The following is an 8536-nucleotide window of genomic DNA, read 5'->3' on the forward strand; positions in this document are numbered from 1 at the left end:
GTCTTTGCATTAATACTTACATAACAGGTGTGAAATTTTTGCCATTAATAAACGATCCTATGTCAAATGTTCTTAGCCTTGTCCGTATCATGAATCTGCAAAAGATATAACTACTTCGTAAGAGAAATTCTGTCCGAGTTTCTGATTTTGAATTACCAAAAAAAACACTTTATCGTGATATCCACCGTATTGTCGCACAACTGAGCTCACGAATTTGATTCCATTTAAGCGGTTATAACATAATTATCTTCAAAGTTGTGAAAAGTCGCTCATTTCTCAGTTAATCTAAAGAAGATCTATTTACTTATTTATTTGGACTGTTTATACACACAGGTGAAAGGTGAAAAAACAACAGGACTCCGCCTCCCCACGTGGTATTCTCAGTTTAATTGGGCAAACCACCCTTCCGAGAATTCAGTGTCCTATTTTTTTCTATTTTTTCCTATTTTCCTATTTTTTTTTTCCTATTTTTTTCCTATTTTTTTCAGTGTCCTATTTTATTTTTTTGTTTACTGTGTTGGTTCTTTAACTTCCCAGAACAGGCGTTGTGAGGAATGGCCTATGGTTTACAGTCTTTAAAAGGCAAATAACCCGAAAATTGTTATTTTCCTATTTGAAAGTCCAATTAGAAATGAACTTTGGCGAAATAATTCAGTTTCGATTCAAAACGATTTTTAAAATCCTACTTTCATTTGATACACCCCTTCAGCTGGTCAGAATTTCACAGGATCGCCGTGACGTAGATTAAGAAATGTTGTTGGCGTGACGTGGGGGCCGGTTGCACTAGGCAGAATTTTTGTTTACTTTGCAAAAAAAAAAAACCTGTCATCGAGTGTTGTAGATGAGTGCGACCGGCGTGTTTCCCTTGCCAAAATTTTGTCCGACCTCACCAAACTTCAGAGAAGCCGCGACAAAAATCGACGAGCCCCTTTCGCTGATTTTTTGTCAGGCGATTTTATCGCACGTTTTGGTTTGTTTAGTGTCACAAAATCCATGAGCACCTTCGATACTCCATTAACGCGCAAACAGGTATCATGTTAATTCAAAAGCGCGCCACACTGAAAAGTACTTCAGTGCAACAAGCATGGACAGGGAAAATTTCGCTCGCTTACCGTATCAAAATTTCGATTTTCAGAGGTTTCAAGGAGCAGCTGGCGTTGGGCCGTACACGTCATTACTGAGAGATGAACAGGAACTGAGAGGGAGTTCATTTAACTATTATGGCTCCCAAATTTTTTCAAGCCAGATCATAAACGAAGAACCAAGTTCAAGGTCTATTTCTCCCGAACCTACTTCTTCTATTGCCGATGCCTCTGCAGCTGCTGTACAGAAGGAGAAACAGTATGAAACATTGACTAAAGAAGAGGAGAAATACTTACTATAGTCAATTTGTGGGTGGAATACTACGATCGTCTGGAAAGTAAAGACTCGAGAAAGTACTGGGACATTATCACCCAAGAACTTAACGAAAAGCTTGGGAAGAATCGATCTGTTGACAAGTGTAAACAGAAAATAAAGTACCTGGTGGAGCGATATAAAGAAAAGAAAGACTGGAATAGAAAGCAGTCCGGTGGATCCCTGTGGAAATCACCCTTTTACGATGAGCTGGATGCAGTGTTAGGAAACCGGGATGCTGTAACGTTCTCTGCTGAAGACTCCCCAACCCCCCTCCCCCCCCCTTCCCCCCCTCGAAACAAAGAAATTCGAAAGCAAACGATGGTGGAATGTTGCAGTTGCAAGCAAGAAGCTGAGAAGGCAGCGTAAGAAAAGGCGAGCCCCAACAGCAGAACAGCAAGGGCAAGAGCTCGACGAAGAAAGCCAACTGCGAGCCAAGATCCTTAAGTCGGTCACCGAACAAGGTGCGCGAATGACAGAACCGATCGAGAAGATGCAAGATTCGCACAAGCAACAAATGGAGATGATCACACAATTTATGGGGGCCATGATCAGTATGATGCGGAGCAATGCCACTAAAAACCACAGTCTCGGTCACAAATGTTGTAACACTTACGGAAATTTCTCTCTCCTTCCCTTTCAATGTTGATGTTTATGGGTTCCAGTGCAAAAACTAACCTGCAAACGCAACATTAGAACGGCAAAAGCAACATTGAAGGGAGGGAGGAGGAGGGCTGCGTTATCAATAGCTTGGATGCGAGTTACGTGCTGTTCAAGAAAGTGTTACAACTATTTATGACCGAGGTTGTCTGAGTGTTAAGTGACGCATTTCAGATAAGAAAATGCGCCATTACTAATGTGTTCTGTAACGGTTGTTTTGTGGGACTTTCGCAATGAAAAGAAGTTCAAGCACGTTTCTTGACTTATAAAGTTGCTATAAAGAGTTGATTTGCTGCTATGAAGGAATAATATTTTGAAGAATTACGAGAGAAAAGCTGCACTAGCGTAATGGCCTTTAAACACTGTATCGATAATGTGACACGGGCAAGAGCTTTTTACTTAACCCGGGTTAAACGACTTTCCGTTCGTAAAGTTGCTGATCTTTGTGGTATTCCAACAGCAAGTGTTGTAAGAATTTCCAAAGCAAATAGAAGCACTCCCTCGCGTTTACCAAGTTCCTCGAAAAGAGGCCGTAAGTTCAAGCTAAGTGAAAGACAAAGAAAGCACCTGATTCGCTGTTTCAGGGTCCTACAAAAAAGAGACGGGGCTTTCACCTGTAAAAGATTAATGGAGGAGGCCGGAATTGAAGAAAGTGATGTTTCAACGAGGACAGTTACACGTTACCTAAATTAAGCGGGGTACCTTTATTTGCAGACAAGGAAGAAAGGACTTATGACCGAAGATGATCATACAAAAAGAGTGGCTTTTGCTAAAATCATGCAAAGAAACTTCAGCGCGGATGTTTGGAAAAAAGAAATTGCGTTCTACTTGGACAGAACATCCATCGCATATAAGAGAAATCCTTTTGATCAAGCTATCGCACCTCAAGGACGAGTATGGAGAAAAAAAAGCGAGGGCCTTGCTCATGGATGCATTGCAAAGGGTTGGAAAGAGGGAACTGGGGGGAAAGTCTTAAGGTTTATAGTCGCTATATCCTATGACTAGGGAGTGATTTGCTATGAGCCTTATAAACACGTGACAGGTCGCTACTTTGCCACATTCGTTGATGAACACTTTGATCGATTGTTTGAGTTGGCTGGAAAAGGTGTCAGTCGCCTCTGGATGCAGGATGGAGATCCTTGTCAAAATTCTGCATTAGCAAAAGCGGCAATTGAGCGTGTAAATAGCACCGTGATCAAACTGCCACCACGAAGCGCAGACTTACATGTTATCGAAAACGTTTTTGCTATTTCTAATAGGCACCTTCGGAAGCAAGTAAGGGATCGCAAAATAAGACGTGAAACGTTTAAAGCGTTTAAAGCTCGTGTAATAGATACGTTTTTCACGCTGCCGGTAGTAACTGTAAATGGGTTGATAGACTCTATACCAAAAAAAATGACATCAGAAAGAGGGGTGGCCGTATCAAGTATTAGTTAATACTCATTTTAAAGCTCTATAGTGGACAACTGTAATCCCTTTTTTGTGTGAGCGTGTGTAAGGACACTGTTACACCGGTGGGAAATGTAAAAAAAGGTTGTTGCTTTGTCATTTCCCGCGTTAAATAACGTTGCAACTACTAATTTCAACGATATATCTGTACTTTTTACTCAACAATCAATTGTCTCTTTGTTATACTTTCTATAATGTATTTAAAGCATAGCTCTTCAAAAAAAAGTTGATATTTAACGGTATTTTTTCTTAGATAAAGGGCTGGAATCCATAGACGTGTAGAAATTGCTTCTGTAAACAATCAACATCACTATTGTGATCACGGCACACCATGATCGTTTCTTGCAAAAGTACTTTAAATCGGTCTTCTCTGCCTGATTTTGTACTTGAAAATAAGCACTACAACACAACTTAACTATGGCGAGATTTTCAAGCAATTAGCAGTTTTTGTCCTCAAAATTTATACGGCACACCATGGTGATCCGTTGTCGGTAAATTAATTACAGTCTACTAAAATTATTTAGCGATGAACGGATCACCGTGGTGTACTGTTGCAAATAAGCCTAAGGAAGGCGCTGTTGTGATTTCTATTATTTCTGGTTACGCATAGTAACTACTACATAGTTTAGTAGGATTAAACGTCCTAGTTTTTACCAAACACAACGCTAAAATGAAGGAAAAGGATGGTGATCCGTGCTCGGTACACACTCACATGTAACCATAATTTAATTGACAAGGAGCAGAGTTTAGGCCTGGGGATAGACAAGTTCAGCAAAACAGCGTGGACAAGGTGGAACTTGCAGTTGTTCTGCCTCGCTAATCTGGCTGTGAGCTGAATGCAAACACTCGCCAACGAGCACGCATCATTTCAGTCTCTCTTTCATCCAGCACACACCAGCGCGGACAAACGAAATTTCCTCCTTGGCGATACAGAAGATGGGTGTATCCCCTTTCAAGGAAAAATCACATCTGTAATGGGTCTTGGGTGCTGACAGGTGAACCTCATGGCCTTCCAATAGCAATAGCAAATCATGCCATGGGATGATGTTGGCGGATCATCTGAAAACATTTAGAAATAAAACTTCCGCCTCTTGTGCACCTACCCATGCGAAGGTTCTACTTGCCGGGTTGCAAAATGTGTTGTAAATGCTTGTAACAGAATTTCAAAGAAACGTTTTTCCACAATTAGATGGGCCTTTTAAATACAAGTTGCGGTATTTTCCTCTTCCCTTGTCAAGAAGATTTCTGATAGCCTCTGAAAATTCGTCCTCGGCTATGTTATATCGCTCCAAAACATTTCGCGCCATTTGCAACCAACGACGGTCACAACGTACGATGCATTCCTTTCCGAGCTGACTGTACAAAATCTCCGCTCTACAACTTGACTTCGAACCTTTTCAACACTCCTTTAAAGCTACCGATCTATTTTTTTAATAGCAGTTTTCTTTTCTGATAGACGCATCATCTCTCAAAATATCACTGACTAATGTTGACTTTATTTAATTACTTCTGCCAACACACAGATAACAACAGTATTAACACAGGGGCACCCAACGTCAATTTTCGGAAAATATCTGTTCGGAAGCCGATTTGAGATCTAGAATTTTCGGAACATTTGTTGTAAAATTTCTTGCTTGCCTGCCTCTCCTTGGATTTTCGAACATCTAAAAAATGGTATAACTGCCCATTTTAAGCGGATTTTTACCCTAAAAAGGTCAACTAGAATTTTCGGAAGCCTTTTTGCTGGTTGAAATTTTCGAAAACGTAAGTTTTGACCACTATAGTTTTCGGATCACTACACGTTCAGCTAGGAAATCCGAACAGATTAAAAATCTCTAGGGGATAAAAATATGCCTAAATCTACCGTTTAAATGCTAAAATACGTTTAACAATGGTATGTTTAAGTGGTTTTGAACTATATTCTCGTTGGGTGCTCCTGTTAACACACAAAAACCAGTCTTTCACCAAATAATTCTGTACATCTTCTTAAGTTTCCTCCAAGAACATTGATACTATAGCCCAAAGTGTATATGGCGACAAGTATGTACCGCCTTAACATATCTTACAACCCTACAACAATAATTTCACAATACACTTTCCTCGGTTGTCACATCACGTCCAACACATGAAAACACCTAACAGTGACAAATACAGTCTCGGTCACAAATGTTGTAACACTGACGGAAATTTCTCCCTCCTTCCCTTTCAATGTTGATGTTTATGGGTTCCAGTGCAAGAACTAACCGGGAAACGCAACATTAGAACGGCAAACGCAACATTGAAGGGAGGGAGGAGGAGGGCTGCGTTATCAATAGCTTGGATGCGAGTTACGTGCTTTTCAAGAGAGGTGTTACAACTATTCATGACCGAGGTTGTAGGTCTTTTTTACAATCTTAGCTTTCTAGGGTTGCGTGACATTACTTTCTCTATGCGCGTGAACTCCACTTGATGTTTTATTATGTTGAGTTTTGAATTTTAATTTTTAAAGCCAAAACTGAGGTACGATTCCCAATTTTTTTAATACAAAGAGACTAATATTAATTGAAATCACGTTTAATTGTAATTTTGGGAATCAAGGTGTACCGTAGTGATTTAAAACACAATTTAACGAGATCTTTTTAAAATGATCTTTGAGAACTATAAACATGAGTTTTTAGCTATAGCAATATAATAATTATTTTTAAAGTCACTAACAAGGCCGAGGTATTTCAAACCGATCTTTGTAGTTCTGTAATTAAAATGCAGTGATTTTATTTTAGTTATCACATTAAATAGAACTCATGTAGGCCTTAAGAATTTCTCTGATGTTGTCCCCAGCTCTAAGAACTTCATCGTTATCTCCTTGGTCATGATCACTGTTACGTTTTCATCGTTTCCCTCCCACTCATCTCCATGTAATATGCGAAAGTTATGTAGAACGGCATACGCCAAAATGATCTTCGAAATTAGCTGAACTTTGGATTCTTCCATACCCATGAGGATTCTCCATCTACTTTTCAAAATTCCGAATGCATACTCGGTTTGCACTCGCGCTGCTGATAGCCCCTGGTTAAAACGGATATCACCAGGATCTCTGGTACCTTCAGGGAAGGGTTTCTGAAGCCACGGAGAAAGAGGATAGGCGCTATCTCCCACTAAATAAGGCTGTATTTCACTTCCATCGACTCGATGAATTGGTCCTGCAGCAAGAATGTCTCCATGCTCTGCTTTCTCGTAAATTATGCTATTTCTAAGAGCTCGTGCGTCATGCATGCTTCCCGGAAACCCAGCTGCAACATCCATGAAAGCCCCTTTTCCATTGACAACAGTTTGCACGACAACATCGTGTTATTGATAGCGGCTAAAATAATAGACTGCACTATCCTTTGGTGATTTGATTTTGATGTGGGTGCCGTCAATTGCGCCAGCTATATTTGGAAGGTTGCAAAGTGGCGTGAATGTTGCTATAGATGCTGTTTCTGCCACTGTAGTGGGAAACTTAATATAGTCGTTTCTTAGTTCATACAGCCCATCCACGACGTCCATGAATGCTTCAATTGCTGTCGATTTTCCAACATTCATAGCAACACCGGCGTTTTCAAATGATCCTCTATGTGCTAAGCAATAAATTCCGATTGCAAGAACTTTGAAGAAAAGGACGTAAGATTGTCAAGAGGCGATCGAATGTATTTCGTTTCATTCTCAGTTGACGAAAAAAAAAGTTTTCTGGTATAATTCTGCGGTTGAAGTGAATCTCGAATCATGCTTCAGCTGGTCGGGGCAGCGCCCAGTATATACGAAATCGACGGCGACGTCGTAATGCATTCCTATGATTCATCTGTAGCATCAACAAGACCTCCATCATGATTGTAAGAAGATGAATTCTCCGGTAGCAAAGCAACGTTAGAATTTGCAGCTGTTGTTGAGCGATATTCAGTTGTATTGCAAGCAAAACTGCAAGAATCAGAAACATGTTTCTTGGGAGAACCATCTTTGCGTATTTTGAAAACTGATATGGTGCTCTTATGTTTTGACCTCGGATCTTTAATTTAACGCGCGTCGCTGAAATGGATATTTGAAAAGGGCAAACAATTTGATTGATTTTTTCGGCATAAAAGATAAGATTGTCACTTCCCAGTGCGACCGCGTCTAACAAAAGTTTTGGAACAAATTTTTGTTAAACCAAAATTTTTCCTGAAATTCGGCCGAGCTTAAAAAATTTTCGCCGCCTGGTGCGATCCGCCCCGTGGGTCCTATGTTTTCTAGGTTATCAACGTTAAGGAATTTCTCTGTGATAGTTTTCAATATTTTTCAATAATAATAATAAAAAATCTATTATGTCTATGTGTATCATCGAGGAAGGTGCCTCTGAATCACGAAACGAATACAGCAGCGATACTGAGGATTTTCAAATAGGTCTTAAGTCCTGAAAAGACTTGAGCGAGTTGAATGCCAATTTTTGAAATGGCCGCCAGTTTGAAAGCTTAAAAAAAACGTAGAAAAAATCGCCTGTCGTTCGAATGGAAAGATTGTTTCGCAAAGTTCATTTTTAATATGGACTTTCAAATAGGAAAATAAAATTTTTCACATTGTTGGCATTTTAACCATGAATACTAAAGTAGTAGTAACTATAATTGCAGCACTTTTTTAACAGTGTTGATCTGACTGGGCGTGGAAACTGGGAGTGGCTTACAACCTGAGTAACTAAATAAAACCAAGAGCCATTATGGCTCTTGATAAAACAGATGATTATGTCATTTTGTATGACTTACATTGTTAGTTTGTGCTTTTGGATAGTGAACACCTCCCGCTCTCCACCTGTGTTGATGGGGTTGTCAGAAAGCATTCTGTTGGAGAATAAAAAAAATATCAAGCAAAGGTAGAACATAATTTAACCTTTCTCTATTTCACGCACGAGAGGCAAGGCATAATCTAAAGAATATTGTTTTCGGTGAGAGAGGCAATTAAAGGGGAAGGAAATACATTATTGTAGAGTGGAAAGGGATCTTACACTTACTTAAATAGTTTTCAGCAAGCAATTCATGCAAGGCTG

General features: G+C 39.8%; 1 pseudogene; it reads right to left on the reverse strand.

Annotated features, from left to right (window-relative positions):
* Positions 1 to 5016: 5016 nt before the first annotated feature.
* Positions 5017 to 7474, reverse strand: LOC137983562 (uncharacterized; annotated as a pseudogene).
* Between the last annotated feature and the right edge of the window lie 1062 nt (positions 7475 to 8536).

The sequence above is a fragment of the Montipora foliosa genome, chromosome 13, assembly GCF_036669935.1.
Source record: "Montipora foliosa isolate CH-2021 chromosome 13, ASM3666993v2, whole genome shotgun sequence".
In the NCBI taxonomy this organism is placed as follows: domain Eukaryota; kingdom Metazoa; phylum Cnidaria; class Anthozoa; order Scleractinia; family Acroporidae; genus Montipora; species Montipora foliosa.